This window comes from Phasianus colchicus, chromosome 1 (assembly GCF_987193195.1).
Source record: "Phasianus colchicus chromosome 1, bPhaCol1.hap1.1, whole genome shotgun sequence".
Classification (NCBI taxonomy): domain Eukaryota; kingdom Metazoa; phylum Chordata; class Aves; order Galliformes; family Phasianidae; genus Phasianus; species Phasianus colchicus.
In genome coordinates, this window is record NC_143436.1 from 61,184,438 (window position 1) to 61,203,475 (window position 19,038).

Consider the following 19,038-nt stretch of genomic DNA (forward strand, 5'->3'; position numbering starts at 1 on the left):
GGTACAAGGATGAAATTAATCATATCCTTTATGAAGCTTTGAAAAACCTCATGCTTACCCTTTGCAGATGACTGGTGGATAAAACTAAAGTGAGAATAGGGCCACAGTTCTCCCAGTCCCAATCTAATGATGGCAGAAACACCCTTAGTTCATGCGAGTCAGAGCTTGTGTAACTGAGAGACAGGTTGCTGTGCAACAGCCTTAAAAGAAGTGGGAAGAGCTGGGGTACCAGGAGCAAGTATTTGATGTAGTATTTGGCTTTCAAAGCCTCAGTGTTAAATTAAAAAGATAGTGCTTACTTTTTAGTGTTGTTTCAGTACAGTCTACAGAGGGATTCATGTACTATGGCTTCATTATTCTGTGTGTTCTGATGCAATTTAGGGCAGACAAAAGAGCATTGGGTCAAAATCCCAGGAGCTTTGGAGGAGGATCAGAGCAGATAGCTCCTTGCAGTACTATAGGGAGACTTTGTTCTCCTCAAAAGCAATTTTGTATCTCATCCTTCAACAGTACCTTTGAAGACTATGTTATTGCCCTTGCTCTACGCTTAGTGGCTGTGGAAGTAAGCTTCCACTTTTCGGAGACCTTTAAGCACGCACCCTTCCTACGTGCTGTTCTTCCTGTGGCAGTCTTCTGAGCGTGAATTTTAACTAGCATTGGGCCCTGCTTAAGCTTTTCATATTCGGTTCAAACTGAGATTAATCCTCTGAAAAGATATGACTTTCTATTAGAAATTTTAATCTTTGTAATTTTGGAGTTCCTTTATGTTAACCTCTGAAATCTGTTTTAATCTTTACAGTGTACTTACTGATCAGAAACTAATGACAGCTTTGCATCAGTCACTTTCCAATAATACCACCTCTGTTGAACTGTCTTAGTCATCTTCCATACTGTGTGAACAAATGGTCCGAAGAAGCACCTTCTTTGAAGCAGTGTAATAAAAAAGCTCATTTATGAAGAGTATGTTGCTGAGCTTTCAGTTGTTTGAAGAATTTCATGAGTAGGTTTCTAAAATGACAGCGAGACTGCAAATATTGGTTGGGGGAATATGTTGGATGTTCTCCTTGAGGACTACATATACTGAAGGAGCATCATACAAGTGAAATTGTTTTAAAGGCTGTAGCTTTCTTCTCATAAGGAGGCTGCATGCAAAATGATGCTTTTAAAACATAAACATAATTTTTGTAGATTTTAGAAGTATTTCCTGAAGGAGCTACTCTGTATGGTTAAGGATATTGAGATAAGGCCTTGTTTTATTGCGTCTAAAAATAAAAGGAGGAACTTGGGAGCTATTGGTATGATGGCTACATGCTCTTCTTTATCTAGGAAAACATAAATGTTGGCAGGACAATGAAATTCTTTATGCATGTTCTCTGTCAATGTCTGAATTCATGAAATGGTCAAAATTAAAATGTCATCTTGGCTTTCTTGTTTGATGTGGCTTGAAGATTTACCAGTCTTCAAAGCACCCTTATTTTATGGAAATATGAGTCAATTTCTTCCATGCTATATTATAGCAACCCTAACTAACTTGTGCTTGTTTTTAATTGCCTTGACATATCATAGACATCCAAGGTGTCCCACCTTTCCAGAGTCTTCTATAGTACCACTGTAGTGCTGCCAGAATGAGACCGTGCAGGTTCAGTTGTTCATCTCTGCACTTGTCCAGAGCTGATGAAAATGTATCACAACTCTTTAGAATTACTTTCTCTTGGACTTTTCTAGCATGCTTTCACTGCTTCAGTTTCTTGAAGTTCTGCTTGGAAGAAAGGAATATGCTGGCTGCTTTCAGTTCACCTGAATTAATGTTTAAATGTCGTAGCAGGAATTGTGTGGGTCAAAGACAGTGTGGAGGAATGTGTAATAGTTGCATTGTCCATCATTGTAAAGTCACTCTGCCAGAGACCATCTAATTTTTGTGTCTTCCATAGAGACAAAAGGTAAATCTGGGAATATCAGTTTCTTCTTGAGAGAAGTGTAGTTGCTGTTTTATCAAATATAGCTCGGGTTCCTGTGATGCTGATGATTCCATGGAGTGTGTTGTTCTGTATCCTTAAGAAGGCTTTCCAACAGCATTGTAATTCCTTACACTTGATGTACTGAATTGTGGTGGAAATAGGAGAAAGTCATTACGTTCTGTGGATAACTTACTGCTGTGAGAACCTCCAACAGAAGAGGCCCTGGCCCAGACTTCTTAATTTTTCGGATGATGGAAAGGTGTGATTAGAAGGAATTGAGTATTTCAAGGCTGCTGATAGATAGCTAACAGAAGTCTGAGAAGGGCATGGCTGATAGACAATCCTAGCTTAACTTGTTCCTATAAACAGGCTATGAACTGTAACTGAACCTATTTTAAATATTGGATGCAGGTATTTAAATGTGAAATACCTGCTCTTCTGGGAGCATGAGGGAGCTAGGAAGAGCTCAGCAGCAACTGCTTAGAGCCGCTACTCAGCTTCATTTACTGCAAGGACGTTGTTCAGTGATAACCTTCAAGTACTTTTATTCCTATTGTGTAGGTTCATCTTGGCTCTAGTTTTTCTGAGTCAAGTGTGCCTCCTACTGTTGCCATAAGCACATCTCATAAGTTTAGTGTAGTAGTAGTTAGGGTTACTGCTTTAATGATATTCAAGTAGGTAGAAGTTAGCAGAAGTGGTTACTGCTGTTTGCTATTGTAATTTAAAATGTCTCTTCCTGTACAACCATGTTACTGTTGAGACTTTTTAAGTTACATCAGAGTGGTGAGTCTTTTGTCACCTCTTTGTACAGCTCAGGTAACGTTGTGGCAAAAATGTGATGCCTCTTCCTGTTAGGCCTTTACATCTGATAGATAAAGTTAATGCCAAAGGTAGTAAGAGTCACGTAGTTGATTATGAAAGCTAAATCTTGGGGACGATGTGTCACCCTCTGAGTCCTCGTTTCAGTTTGAGTCAGTTTTAAAAAAGATGCTTGTTAACCTCTGGCCTACAGAACAAGGCAGGCTGGTGCAGACTACATAAAATTTTGTGTGGAATTATTGCCATGGGTTCTGTTGTTCAAATAAGTAACTTTTGAAATATGGAAGGATGATTGAGCTGTTTTGAGCTGTGTTTGTTGAGGATTTGGGGGCCTACCTTCTTTTATTTGGGTAGCATCTTTTTTTTTTTTTTTTTTAAGGAAGAATGATTTAGAAACTGTAACTAGAATGATATTTATGTTAGCTGAAAACGCTTTGCTGGTAAACCACAAGCACGGGGGAACTGTATACCACATGCCTAGTATGTGCTGTATCAGTCCTTTACCTTCTATTTCCTTTCCAGAAAGGACAGGGCAGTCAGTTGTCGGTTACAGTTCATGAACACATCTTGCTGATGTGTCACTGCCTTTCTTACTCTACTGTACAGTGTGTGAGCTGCTGAGGGAGAAGGGGGCTGGGTGCTGTCTCCTAAGCAAGACAAAGCTTTCTGAAGTTAAGCAGTGAGTTTAAAAGGCAAGCTGTGCAAGAACATGCTGTGCTAGTTACTACTTGGAAGGGGAGCTGAATGCAAACTTGGTTACCTCGAGTTATGACTCCTGTAGGTAATCCAGGGTAGGTTACATAAAAGCACTTCTGTTGTAGATTGTAAATTATACATCAAGTGTAGTGTATGAGATGCTGCAGCTTACCAATGGAGTTTTCCATAGTAGCTATGAAAAGCAGTTGAAAGCAAACAATAGGTGAATGTCAGCTATGAGATTCCGTAGTGCAGTGAAATGACAATGCATCTGGTCGTTATTTTTTTTTACAGGACATAGTGATGAGCTGAATAGTATTTCCATAGGTCAGATTTCTATTTTTTTTTTTTACTGTAACAATCTGTAAAAGTTATCTGAGCAACTTCCTGTGTTCTGAGTTTTTAGGTGGGAGGTACGTCTTCACTTTTATTGACGCTTCATTTTTAATTCTGTCTTTATAGCTTAGCTGAAGCTCAATTTAATACTGAGCTTTAGTTGCACAGACAACAGTGGGATGTAGCTTCTGTGCTCTGGAGGTTATGCTCTGCTAAGGCACACCGTAATCATCAGCCTACTGAAGCCAAAGTACAATTCGTAAAAATCTCTAAGCATTCTGGACTAGCTGAGCTGGGAATGTTTCAGAAGTTGCTTGTTCAACTCTGACAACCAAAAAAGGTCTTGTATCACATAGCTGTGGCATCCTGTAGTGTTTTTTTTTTTTTTTTTTTTAAAGCTGTTTGCATTTTGCTTGCTGAGAGACCTGACTGCAGAGATGCTGGCTCTGATGTGTGATCTCCTTATGTCCACATTAAAACAAAATGGAAAACCAGATGAAAACTTATGTGCAGCAAGAGGAAGCTGAGGGGTATGGACTTGGAATTCGTCTGACTGTTAACAAGCTACTGGAAAACCATTATATTCTGCTAGTTCAGGGGGATGAACGCATCCTGAAATAAATATAGACTATTAACAATTGTAACTGTGCTCTAAATTCTGTGTATTTTTTAAGGCTGTTGCAGTTGTAGATCAAAATTGAATCTAATTCATTGTGATGACACCCATTGTCTACCTTGTACTTCTGATCAGTGTTTAAAATAATGGTCTGTGAGCATAACTACGTGTTATTACAACTGCTGTGATGTCAGTATGTGTCTCCATCTTATTACTTGTCCTGGTAGATTCAAGGTTATAGCAAATCCTCATAAATGAAGGTATATAACAGTGTCTGTTATTGGCTATTTATTGGCTTTCTGCCTGTTCTTAACTCTACAAAGTCAAAAATACCGAAGACTAAAAGGTGTAAATCCATAAATGTATGGCACCTTCAGATCACACTGGACTTCTTTAAGTGTGCTCACGGAGGGAGCTTGACAATTTTGGAGTCAAGTCTAAACTTGCTTTTCTATATCATGGCACAACACAGTTACTGGTACTTACTGGCTTCAAGTCTCAGATTTGAGAACTCCTTTGGCTGAAGAACAAAACCTAGCCGTATTCCTGAGTGTTTGTGCTGTAATTGATACAATTGACAACTTGATAAATGACATGGGAAAGGAGCCAGACTAATTACCTGCAGAAGTATAAACAGTGGTCTGACTCCTTCAGACTTTTACAGAGGTGACCCTGAAAGAGAGAAGGGATCTTTAAAGTATGTTCTGGAGCCGCAGCTGTTAGGAGACCTCTACTTGGGAAAATAATCTTACCTCAAAGGGATGTCAGGTCTAGGGATGGCTGTGGTTCATTCTATAACTGGCTGGTTGCAAGACAATAAATATAATTGGATAAGTACGTTTTGAAGATGCAGTGTTTCTTATGGAAATAAATGTTAGTTCAGGTGGGTTGGAGAATTGAAGAATCAGATCTCTTAAATGAGATTTGTTTTGGGTTTCTGTGGCTTAAAATAAAAACTCCTAGCTCTGTAACTAAATTTTTGAGGGCAAAAGGGAAAATATCTTTCTTTGGAAAGGAACCTGATAAAAGTCTCTGGAGACATCCTGTGCAGGGTCCTTAGAGAGTTGTCTACCAGAGTAATACATATAACAAACAGCAAGAGATCTGTGGTTGTCTGTATGGATGCAGTGCATGGTGTAGTGTAGTTTCAGTGCCTTTGGGTTAGTAGCTTCCTTCAAGGCCACGTTGTCCTCTTCCTTAATTTTTTGGTGTTGTTTTATTTCATGCCAGCAGCTTGTTAAACAGCACAGTTTCAACTGTCACCCAGGTTCTCCATACAGTGTGTGACAAAGTCTGTGCTAAGCAGTGGCAGCCTTGGTGCTTCCTGTCATGAATGTCTTCAGAAACTTTCACTTCCTGTCAAGTCCAGCAACTTTTTTGAGATCACTAACTGCCTCTCCCATGTCATGGTTGGGTTGAATGAAAAGCTGAGTACTTTTCCATGCCAGCCTTCAGGTTCACGTTTTCAAGCTTGTCTTGATCTTGAGAGCTGTGAAAAAGTGGAAATGCAGGCATAATGGCTGTAATGTTTGGGCTTTAAGAGAAATACTAAATGCCATGCAAGTTTGCAGCTGGGCATAAGAGTTTCTCTTGGCAGAGTGTGTGTTTTGTAATAGCAGATGGTACCAAGTTGCTATTTTTGACTCTTAAACTTTAAATATTGATTCCATGGTTATAGCTTGATCATGTGCCCGTACAATGACTGGCAGAACATTCTCCCAGTGTACTTGATGCACAATTTCTATTCTAAACTGCAGGAATTATAGTGGGAAAAAAAAAAAAAAAAAAGTTGAGGGCTTTTGTTTAAAATGAGACATCTGCAAGTCTTCAAATATGCTGTTAAAATTCTTGTCCTGACCAGTGGGACTTGACTTCTGGTATGGACCTTGAAAGTGCTTGTTGTGGAGGTTCTCTGTAGTCCCTTTCTTCAAGCTCCTTTTGAGATAATTTCAACTCTGTACTGTTGATGTTTGAATGTTAATGGATAATATTCTACAGATATCCTTCTTCCTACCTTCTATCCGACTTTCTCGGTGCATATAGAAGTTGTTGAAGATTTGGTGATTTAGAACCTGCATTTTTTTAATGCATGGTTTTCCTGCCCTTACTATTCCCTTTGGGAGAGCTGGTGTAGGCGAAGAGGTGACTAGGATTGAATCCACGGCATCAGGCAATAAGCACTTGAGGTCATCTTTGAAAAATACAGCTTGCATGCTTCTGGTTTATGGCTTCAACCTGCAGATTACTCCTTAACTCCTGTTTGTGAAGGGTAATAATGTTCCGTGCTATGTGATGCTATCCTTTTAATCCAAAAGGAGATTCTTGCAGCAAGATCATTACAGATACTGTTGAATGTTTTTTTCTAATAATCCAGAGTAGAATGGGATGTGATACAGTGACCAGAAGAACTCAGGTTCAGTTCTCAGATGCACTTCTGAACTTATCTCACTCGTCACTTTACTGTGATGTACACTGTATGTATTCAGATAATTCTGAAGCGCTTCCAGGTTTGCCTGGGTAATTCCCAGCAGTAGTGTTTTACTTTGCCTGAATCACAGGCAACTTAACATACTTATTTTTTGGCAAAGGATGTTACAATATGCTAGAAAATATGTATTTATATTGGTATTTTCTTTGTCTTCCAGAAGTCGTTTAAGTATTAATGTCCACCTAAAGCAATAAGTGCTCTTCACAAGCATAATGCATCATAAATCACTCAGACAGAGTAACTTAACCACCTTTTGATTTATCATTTTAGGCCTAAGTAGAATCTTCGAGGCTGCTACCTCCATGCTTATTCAGAGCTTAGAAATCTTTCAAAAAGTTTGTACATGCTTGATGGTCACCTATGCTGTAGGTGAAATATCTGTGAGCTGTTACGTGCTAAGTCAATGACTCTGGGCATAGTTCTTTGCCCAGATCTGTGTATTTTAATGTAGGGATGCCATTTCTTTTTGTAGTCAGTGTAACCAAAAATGTGGTATTTAAATCACCTAATCTGTCTATTGGTAGTATTCTGGGCAGTATTCTCTGATATATCTGTTTTCTGGCCAAGATTGTTATGGTGGTTTTGTCTTCTCATTTCTGTAGTTATTGGCAGGATTTTCCCTAGTGTCTTACTGGTAAGATTAAAACAAAGGGGGAAGCCTTTGGGGATGTGGATAGTGTGTTTGAGCCATATTCCAGAACCAGATCCAGAAGTTTGGATCTTGTTACCTCTTGTTAATAAGTGTCATGAATCGAAACTTCTGTATGGCTAGCTAGTGCACCACTTATTTGGTTTTTATGACAGCAGAAAGTGTTGAAAACAAGCTCTGTTAGGCTCCTTGTATGAGGGAGAAGCTTAGTCCTTTTTGTTGAGTTGTCCTGGATCATTTATTTCATCTGAATGGTTTCAACCATTCCTGACTTTGTGGTGTCAGTGAAGGCAGTGAGTTCTGATGGCAGATTTGGGGCTGCTAGGAGAAAGTAAGCAACCACAAATGGGAGAGCTCATTGAAGCTATTGAGAGGTTGTTTTTTAACCACTGTTTGGAACGAAAAAAAGAATAGGAATACTGATCTCTAATATAATTTGGGTAAACTTGAAAGAGCTATGTAGGAGTTCTTGGCTAAACTGAAGGTCCTACAAAGTGATACTAGTAATTAGGTACATTTTAACTGGTTTTGGCTGTTTGATACAGTCTCATGATGGTTCAAGTCTGTCCAACTGCTGGTGTTACCCAGTTTTCTTGGATATTTTCCTCTCTTAAGTGCCCATGTGACCTTCTTCTGCTTTCCTGTCTCTTGCTGGCAAGTTTATGACCCCAATATGAATGTATTTTGACTGCTATGGAAACTGCTTTTATCCTGGCAAAGGTTAATGACATACAAACAATATAACCCACAAATATTTCTATTAAAAGCTTTAGCTATCCAGGCTGATTATCTGAAGGATCTGCAAATCTGTATGCACTTATGTAATATGCATCTGTTAATGGCAATTTCTGAACCGTTAGCAGGTTTTGCTGAAATGTTGCAAAATGTTATCACGTCTGTTTTTAAAATCTGTTCCTTTATCTTACTCTTACAGATATTTTCCAACACTAAGCTATTTTTGATTTCAATCTGTCTTTATTCAGCTGCTTACACTATACTTTCATTCAGGAAATACAAGTTGTGTATTTCAAGTTGTGTTTAAAAAAAAAAAGGCAAGATGATAACTTGATGTGCTCTGTTATGCTGTAACTGCTTTGGACTCAGAGCCTTTGAGTTAAAGAAAAGTTATGGTAGGGAAGACTGAACTAGAATTTTAGAGTTCTTGAAAAACAGTCTATTTAGGCAAGTGTCTTAGAGTAAGAAATATTGTCTGAAAGGATTGAATTATTTTTGTAATATTTGTGGGTGTAGACCAGTAGAGACGGTATATAGAATGTTCTTTGAGGGCATCATCTTAATTTGCATTTGCCCTGGTTTGGTGCCTAGTGAGTTGTTACATTTGCCAGGAACAGCGTGCTGAAAATGGAGAAACTGTAGAAATGTGTGATACAGGAAGACTTCACTGTTTGCATGGTTCTTCTGTGGTTTCCGTACTTCCTTTGCATGCAGCTTGAGCTTCTTGACTGCAGATAGGCAGCATGCATTTCAGATTGTCTGCAAATGGGGGGGAAAAAAACAAAAACAAAGAAAACCCTACACATGGCACTGGAATTTGACTTTTGTTGCCTGTTGATGGCAACTGTGAATCACTACAGGTGTTGGCATGATTTCTCATGCTCTTCTCATTATACAAGCCTATTTAAGAGGTTCAGTATTTTGGGGATCATAGAGAAAGGAGGGAAAGAAAGTGAAGAGGCTCTGAGTTATTGCTGAAGGCTTAATGCTGTAGGACATTAATAGGCTGCATGTGCACGGTGTATACCTAAAGATCTGCCTATAAATAACTATCTTTAATAGTCAGATATTCCTCTAGGAAAACATGTTTTATTTTCCTACGTTCTTCTTCAGTTTTGTAGACTACTTGCTTGGATCTTCTGAATTTTAGGTTGCTGATAAACTGGTTCAAAAGAATCTGTAGGAACTGTGGTAGCCCTTTCTTATATGGATGCCAACACAAGTGATAACAGTAGTCTCAGAATGGTGAAGCAAGGAAATGGTCCAGTGGCTTTTGATTACAATGGGGTAAACAGAGAAAGTTTGCCCCAATCCATTTGTGAGAGCAGCTAGCTGTGCTTTGAACATCACCAAAATATCTTCAAATCCTTCTTGCGGTAGCCACCATTATTTACTCCATTATTACATTATTGCAAGTTGCTGGTTTGCGTACCAAATTTTCTAACTGAAGGTTTGCTTCACTAAACTTCTGTAGTGGTTTGACCTCTGTCAAAAAACAGTTGTGGCTTCTAATGTGGCGGCTTTTAAGACAGTTTTGAATTCGGAAATAATGCATGCATTCTGTGATTTTACTCTTGTATCGCATCCAAAAGCATATGTTGCTCAAATTCTGATCCTTAACCCTTAACTTCTTGCAGCAACCCACGTGGTTTGGGTAAACTTATAAAATTTGAACGGGTGCAACTACTCCGTGTAAAATCATTGATAATTACTAGGTAATGGCACAACTGATATGCACGTTAACAATAGTGTGGGTGAGTGCAGTTAGAAACTGCAGACTGTAAGCATAGTGATGTTTTAAGTATGTTTTGTCATTTCAGGAGTATGAAATCTGAGGAAGTTGGCACTGGAATTTAGAATGGAAAGAATGAGTTAGTTGACGATATACAAAAGTATTTTCCATTTGACTTTTCTCCTTATCTTCTCTGGCAATATTATGCACGGAAATGGCTTCTTTTTTTTCTTGTTCCTGTGTGTAGGAATGGTAATTGTTCTTGCTGCTTACCTGTTCAGGAAGTATTCTTATTCCCCTCTCCTACCTCTCCACCCTCCAAACAAAACACTGTATCAGTCATTGCCAATGACACTTTTGCTCTGTTTCCTAGCTTCAGCTTTCCTGCATTGTCCTGTGATCCCTGGATAAGTAATCTGGCAAAACATGGTTTGTGTTTTTTTTTTTAAATTTCCTTTGCACTCTGGGGTGAAGTGGATTTTGTACCTGTCTGTGTTTGGGCTACTACATGTATACTTTACTTTATACTACATATATAAAAGAATGATGAGCAGAGCTGAATCCTGCATCTAAGTTTCAATGCTGGAGTTGCCTTCTTCCAAATGTAGACTTTTCCAGCTGGTAAATCAATCTCATCCATGGAAATGTGCTTACAGTTCTCTTGGGCATTTGCCTTCCACTCTTGCCTTCTCCCTTCTCAAGCCAAATCTCTTTCCAGGAAGGGGGAAAAAAAGTCCATGGACTAGATTGAGCTTCAGCTGCATAGGGTGTCTTATTTCAGATACACTTTCTGCTCCTTCTCAGATGACCAAAACATAAGCGACAGCTGAGTTGTCTGTTTGTGTCGTGGGTCAAGGGCAGTCCAGCTCAGCAGTTTCCCTTTCCTCATCCCCAAGTTTTGTTTGGAAGTGGCAGTTCTATATAGTCATCCTTCTGTCATGAAGACCAGATGGAAATACGTCAGTTGTTTAGTGTATAAATACTGAGTTCAACAGCTGTGAGTTTATCAGGAGTCATGGAGATCAAATTTGGTGACCAAACTGTAAGTTTAGAGGTCTGTAAGCCTTACCCCAACTCGAAATAAATAAATCTTTACTGTGAATCTCATAGGAACAATTTTAGCACTAGACTCACTAAAAGGAGAAATGAGGTTGAAACATCTAAGTGAATTTCTTTTTCAGGAAGAGTTGAAAACTTTTTCTAAAGTATTATATAAGTCCTTGTATAGTAATGATTTCAGCCACTGATGCTGAGTTTTGCTAGTGCAGTTCCTAAAGCAGTTAAAAGAATTCCTCTGAAATCTAAGCGTCGTCTTTCCTTCTGTACTGTTGTTGGTTTAAAACATTTATCCAGACTCTGGTCCCGTGCTCTTGTCTGTTATTTTCAAGCTGTGTTTCAGTCTGGATGTCCAGCAAAAACTGAGATACTTGATGTGGTCCCAGCTAACAATGAATCAAGTGTAACAAGATTCGTAATAAATCTAGTGGATGCTGATAATTAAGGGAGGTTAACTTGACTTTGCAGATTGTAAAGAGTTTTTACTGCCATCCATGTGTGAATGAACCTTGATTTATTTCGGTAATATTGAGAAAGGGGAGATGGAAGTCTGCCAATGGCCATTGGCTGTGTGGTTGCAAAATGCAGTGTGTTGCATGGGCTACTGAGCATAATGTGAAACAAAGTGCAATGGAAAAAAAAAAAACCAACAAAACAACTTGAGTGCTAAGTACATGGCTGAAAACAGCGCTTTAATAGAACAGGCATAGTCATTAACTTAAAATAGCTTCTCTGCAGCAAATTTCTGTAAATCGAGATTGTAGCTCTTTAGTCAAGGCTGCAGTGTATATGAATGGAACTGAATTGGAAACAAAACTTTGCAATAACTACAGGTTTATACTAAGAAATGTGGAAAGCAACCATTTATTAGTTGAACTACTTGCTGCTCTAGCCTTCAGAGGGAATTACTCAGTGCTTCAAAGAGATACTTAAGGAATTCTGAAATTTCTATGGTTAATACTTTTGTAAAATGGGAAGATAAATATCAGTGACCCTGCTGTTAGCTCCTAGTGGTTGTTTGCAGGCCTCAAAAACAAACAATAAACACAGCAACAAAAGACGACAATACTCCAAGACAACCCCAACCAGACAAAACCAATCCAAAACGTCTAGTTGAGTTGCTTTGCGTAGTTCTCTCTTCCATTAATGCTGTGTTTTCAGAAGCAGTTTTCTGGTGGCTTGTGGAACTCAATAATGCAATGTCTGTGTGATAGGAGCTCTTGAAGCCAGTAGGAAATGTCTTTTGCAGCTCTAAAGATTTGGGGGATCGAGCGGAGCTTGGGAGGCCGAAGCTGTTCTACACTCCTTTAATGAGAGTTTTTTGGCCTTTGAACTGGAAGTGTTCATCAGTAAAAACCTGTGTTGCTGAATCTGTATGTCTGGTGTGGCTGATGGAAACAGTGTGTTTTTTGCTGTCACACTGATGGCGTTTATGGACATACTAAAAGGTGGTTGTATTTAAAGACGTGTGCAACTTCCAAAAGCTTCATAATCATGAATGGACCTTAGTTCATGCTGTTTTCTGCATTCGTATAAATTAAGATTTCTGGGATAAGAAATTCTGATAAATGTGTGGTTTTTTTTAGCCGTATAGCAGTGTATGATCTCTTGCTTTGCTGTCAAAGAACAAGAAATCCTTTGACTCGACCCTCATCTGAGCAGCCATCTTTTAGTGCCAGGTTTACAGTTTGAGCATCTGGGAACCATCAATGCATGCTGTGGAGATAGCAAGGTTAGCTGTTAGCCTGTCCAGCTTTTCTGGCTTTTGAACAGAGGCTGCAAAACGTAAGTAGTTAGGGGGAGTTCTTTAGATGGAGTGACATGACGAGACTGTGCATACTTGTGCAGCCTTTCTGGGTGTTGCTGACAGGACTCCCACCACAACAATTTAGTGTTGAATATTCAGAGCAAGACTTGGTGACAATACTTAAATGGTAGTCGAAATAATTAGTAAACTGTGTACAATTGAAACTGTATCACCAGCCATCAACTTGCATAGAGTGCAAATTGATACTTATTTTGCTGCTTCTAAAAATACAAAAGCCTGTTTAATTATCTTTGTGTTTATGATGGGCTGGATTCCTCCGGTAAAACCTCTGATCTTAGTGTAGGGACCACACGTATCTCATTGCAGATGAGCCCTGTCCTCGTCAGTGATTGGAAATACTCTTGAAATATTGTTTTTCTAATGCTGTAAAACTGTTTAACCCAGGCTGTAGCAAAATTAAAAGTGTCTCTGTGTGAGAGCCCAGAACTGAGAAACCAGTTGTGTATACTTGCTGTAATATTCTGCTAGTGCAGTGCGTGTGATGCGTGTGCTTAACATGAATGTCAATCAGGTCTTTTTTCCTCTAACAGCATGAATGCAGCTCACTCATCCAGTTTTAGAAGCTACTTCTTGAACTCCTTGGTTACTGCACTTTTTTGGACTGCAAAAAGCAGTCAAGCAGATTTAAGAAGCAAGCTGTGTAGCAAAAATGCCTATAACTTACCTGGAGTTTGGATCTGAAATGGTCTGTAATTTTGCAAGTTGACTTTAGAAGAAACATGGTGGTAATGCTTTATATTTATGTATAGCTGTTCAATTTTTATTACCAGCTCATGGGAATGATACATTGGTAAGCACCACTTAAGTAAGATCATTCTTCCATTTGCCCAACTGGTGTACCTTAACCACTTGGGCTCTGAATTTTCAAGCTGAGTGTCTTGTTTCAAGCTTAGTTGTTTTAGGAAGCTTCAGGCAAGGTGGCGCAAATACTGCTCTGTTACATCCATTTCTTTCTTAAGCTTTGGTAGTTCAGAATGGTTGAGCAGAGACCTAAAAGCAGTGCCAAGACGTGTGAGTTGCCTTTTTGCTGAGACTTGAACCCCTGTCTTTATTCAAACTCAAACCTTGATCCATGTCTACTGGGACTACATGTTAGTGCCCGTATGATGCCTTCTGAAAGAGTTTCACTTACATAATGCGAAGTGATGTTGTAAAACAGAATTATCTTTGTGTAGCATGTGCAAGTCAAACTCACAGCATGGGAAATGCAGTATAGAAGGCTATAGAACATAATTCAGTTCCCGTGTTTGTATTGCAGATGTTTAAGCTATTAAAGTTTGATATTGTCAGAAAAGGCATTCTCCATCAGTGCATAAGTTTCTCTGAGGAGTAAAGACTGAAGTTCTCAAGCAGAAAATCTTTTAAGGAACAGCAGCCTCTATTTCTGCATAAGCAGCAGTCTTTGCAGCTATTAACCTTAGTGTTTAAATGATAGAGACCTAGCTTTGGTTCTGGTGTGTTGTAGAAGGTCTGATGCAGACATCTGTGACAAGATACTGCTCAAGAAGCTTTAATTATAGCAAATTCAAATCTTGCCAAGTCATTTTCTTAGTAGTTTAAAAGCAGATGCTCAAAATCCATCTGCTTTTCCCACAAGCTTGAGAGAATGTTATTGGATAAGATGGAATATCTGTTTTTAAAATAAATTCAGTGATTAGAATCTTTATCCTTTTCAGTCGAATGTATTTGTAAAATTAGCAAGTTCATATGTTTGCAGCTGAGCCTTTTAAATACCTTTTGGGTCTTTCACATTAAGCTGAAATAGACGATTCAGGTTTTAATTGAAATAGGGCTGCTAGCAAGCAGTGCTTCTGTATAAGCTGCAGGTTTGTAGAGATGTTCTGATTTCTCTGTAGTGACAGCCATCATGATTGCACAGAGGAAAAATAGTTCCAAAAAATGTATGTAAATGAGGCAAGTGCAAGAAATCTAAACAGTCTAAACATAGCTATAATAAGAGTAGAACTTGACTGCTTTTAATTTTGTTCTAGTGTTTAGAATCTAGCACGCTGTATAGAAATTCCTTTTTAATTAGCTCAGAGTCAGGTCTGTGCTATGTCTAATGCTGTTTGACTGTCTTGGGAAGTGGATTCTGAAAGGTGCTTTGAGAGGAAGGGTTGGCGGGAGCCTGTGGTAGGAAAACACAGTTGTTATCCCTTGAGTTAGCTGGAAAGTAGTCCCTTCCATCTCTTACATAATTCTGGGTATTTGCAGAAATGGTCTCTTCTGCTTTCTTCAGGTTCAATCATATCCTTACAATACCATCTTATTACACTGTTTTTGGCAAGAACACAAATTTTGTAGAAAAGCCCCCTATTTTTACAAAGCTGATTGCTGCCAGTAAGTTTCTTGGGAAGTCCTTATTTAGGTATGTGTTGTGAAATCAGCTAAGAGAAGAAGAGTCCATTGTGGCACAAATTTCAGTTTCTAGTTTACAGCCTTATGTGTGTGTGACAAACTCTGAAATGGAGTCGCTTGGACTGAGTCAGCAATTGAGTATGTTGGAAGTGCTCGGGCTGTCTCAGTTCGGTTTGCGTACTGCATGTTGATTTGCTCTGCAGATGGAGATCCGAACCGATTGGTTATGCAGACCTTCAACTGAAGATGAGGGTGGACTGAATCAGTCTGAGAAAGCATACTTGGAAATGGCAAGTTGTGAGAAAATTTTAGATTCAACATGTGTTGGAAGCAAAGAGATTAAAATAGCATCAAAAAACGAGCAGCCTCTGCAGCCAAAGTGCTCAGGGCGAGAGCAAGCAGGGGTGGAACTGCAGTTCTTTGTTTGCAGTGCAGTCTGGATTTTATTACTTGCAAAGTGAAATCACAAGGGGCAGTATCTGTTTCTAGTGGACAGATATGTTGCAACTAATTTGGAAGAAGCCTGATCATTGATTTTTCAGCCCACTAAACAGCTTTGAAGGTAGGACTGTAGCTCTTGAGGCTGTGATTAATCTGTCCAGCTCCTGCTTATTGGGCAGCCTCTTGGTCTTGTTCCCCTTTCACAATTGCCAGCTGTGAAGTATTGATGCTGGTGCAGTTACCATAAACTCAGAGTTGTAAAACTTGCTACTCCGTACTCCAATATTGTTATTGAAATCTATTTCCAGTATTTGAGGTGCTGCAGCAGCAGGTGCTTATGCTGGGCCCTTGCGTTTTGTTAATTAGAGAAAACTAGTAGTAAACAAAGTACTTATCCTTCCTATATTTCCCTTGTATAAGAATTCAGTTTTGTGGCCCAAGCCAAGAAAAAGATGCTCAGACTACCTCCTGCTTTGTTGGAAGAAATGGGAATCACAGATTCTGTGGAACGGTATGGTTCTCCTCCCCTTAGCTGTGGATACGGATAGGGTTGTTCCTAGTTGTCCCCTAAGGGAGCAGTCACTGGTGGCAGTGAGTTTCCTGCTTTTTTGGGGCTGTTCATAAGCAAGTTTAAGGAAAGGATGTGGAAATGCTAAGAGAACTTCTGGAGGGATCTCCAGCTTGCTTTTCTTCTTATAGATAACGGTCCTGATTAGAAACCAGTTTTCTTCAGGGCATCTCCTTGTCGTCTTTCTTTTAATCATTATGAAGTGTTACCTAGGGCACTGAAACTTGAAGTTTCCAGACAGGAATGCTATGGTGGCAATGAGACGAGTGGTACTACCACTAAAGCAATGGATGGTGTATTTGAGTACTTGTGCAGCTTTTCTGACAAACCACTTCAGTTTGACTTCCTGCTTCTGTGGCCTCTTGTGTGCTGGCCTGCCTAATGCAGGTATGTCTTTCTGACAGAACCATGGCTGAGACTTTTTCTTTTTAGATAACTTCTTGGCTAAGGAACCTTCTTCAGTGTTAAACATGGGTAACAATTAATTTTGGTATATGATGCGCAGAACATCAACTATTTGATTACCTCCTATTTCACTGTATCTGTATGAATCCTAGAGGAACACTGAGAGAGGTCTAACAATGAATGATCTCTCATGGAGTTTTCTAGCGATTACGCAAGGATTTTCTGTTGTCTGCCAGTACTTGGCCTACACTTTGTGTGTCATAACTGATAGTCGTCCATGATTCTGTGAAGTAAATGAAGGATGTTTTTTGGATGCATTTGCAGAAGCAGCAACAAGACTAGGAGAGCTGTAATTAGGCTGCATATGCAGTATATATGTTCTTACCTTGTATATCATCTTGAAGCTAACGTGTATTGTAGACTAACGTGAGTTAATTTACAAGTGGGAGAACATGGGTAGTCTTGTAGGGAATGTTGCTTGATTATTTCTGCCAAGTTTGTTTGTTACCTCTAGTTGTTGTGTTGGAATTTTTGTAAGGTAACTCACCAGTGGCACAGGAGCATTAAGTTTGCATTTATCTCTGTCTTTGATCCTTTATGCTTTTGAACACTGCTAATAAATCCTGGGAGCCATCTTTACACTTCTGCATGATTTCCAAGCAGCATGCTAGTGCAATTCATAGTGTACAGAAAAGTGGATATAGACAATCCTTCCCCTTGGTTTTTTGAAATATTTTAGGATGAAGAATTAAGACATTTCTGGTTCTGTAAATAGATTTGTCTGTATCAGAACTAGTGAAGAGTTCACCCCAGTGTTCTATGCATGTACCTACTCATAAAGGACTCTTCAGTCCTACAGAAATCTATGTAATAAAAATAGAGCTGTAGTTCCTCTTTTGGTGTATAAGGTAAAGAGAATGGATTGTGGAAGAGGCCTTTTCATTGCAGTATTGGCACCCTGTAAGAGGAAAAGTAGATTTTATCATAAAATTAAGCTGAGCTGTTTGGATGTGCCTTCCCTCTCACTAACAAAGCAATCAGTTGAGTGCAAAATGAGAATCGGCATGAGCTCCCAAAGTTTTAATGAGGCATCTGAACCAAGTGACAAGGTGATGCAGCTGGTTAATAGCTCATGGAGAATTCTGTTCAGCTAGCACTCTAACTCAGTGATAAGCCCTCTGTATTAAGCATAAGCCTTACTGTGAATTGGTATCAGATAGCAAACTTACTCGTTTATCTTCCATAGATCAAATTAGAAATTTTAAAGTGGAGAGAGTTCTCATTCTGAGTACTGATTATTTTGGCATAGGACAGCATTTTGATCACTATCCCCTGTGTTCATCCTTTAAGGCTGAACAAATTGCCTAAAACCTTCAGCAATTTTTTTCCAGACTTCTGTGTAAGGAAACACAAATGCTGCCTAGAGAAACCCTAGAATAGAAATGACTGAAGCCCAAACAGTTGTTTGCCATTCTTAGACCAGATTTTCAAGGAACCTGAGAGATACCAGAGAAGGTCATGCCTAAGTCACAGTTTTTGTATCTACTCTTTAGCATTTTTTCTCCTACTGGTTGTAGAGAGAGCAAAGGAAAAGTATGTAACTGACTTAAAACGTTTGAAAGGTTCATAAATTTCTGAAGCTACTGTGTAGTTTTCATAGCTCTGCTCTAAAGAGTGTAAGTGAAGTATTTGATTTCCTGAAGGAAACCATGGGATTAGGCAATATACTGATTAGTTGTAGTTGTTGTTTTCTACAGAAGGAGGATTTGGTTCTCTTGGGTCAGTTCTTCCTGCTTTGCCTTCAAGTGTTTGTGCTGACGTGAAGTGGGGAGAGGAGTAGCATGAACTTGCATTAACACATTTATCCACATGCGGCCCAGCTCTGGAACAGGCTCACACGTGGTATGGCTTTGATTTATTTTTATTTTTTGATTATTTTATTTTTCTTGGGAAAAGCTAGATGCTTTGCTGCCTCATATGTTATGCTCATATTAAGTGGAAAGCTAAGAAATCAGACAGTGTAAGTATCTGGGAAGCTTGTCAGCCAGATTGTTCTAGCCCTTTTAGAGTGGTGTAGGTTCTCTGCCATTATCTTACCTAGATTTGTCTCCTTGTCCCAATCTTTAGGCAGCACACTCACACCTGTGTCTCCAGTGAGCAAGGTACTGGAGTGTGCCTCGTGTATTACCTTAGGCACTGCTGGAGATAACAATTCTCACGGTGCTACCGCTCCAAAAGGTAAACATTGGAAGTTGTGTTAAGATTTCTTATAACCTTACATAAAGAGGAAATATTCTGATCTGCTGTTGTCCTGCAGAAGGACAAAAGGTTTTTTTTTTCTGCAGCTGTTTTC

General features: G+C 39.2%; 1 protein-coding gene across 13 annotated transcripts in view; it reads left to right on the forward strand.

Annotated features, from left to right (window-relative positions):
* The window catches only part of WNK1 (WNK lysine deficient protein kinase 1), a 98,714-nt gene that overhangs the window by 2,225 nt on the left and 77,451 nt on the right, over positions 1 to 19,038 (forward strand). The window lies entirely within an intron of this gene.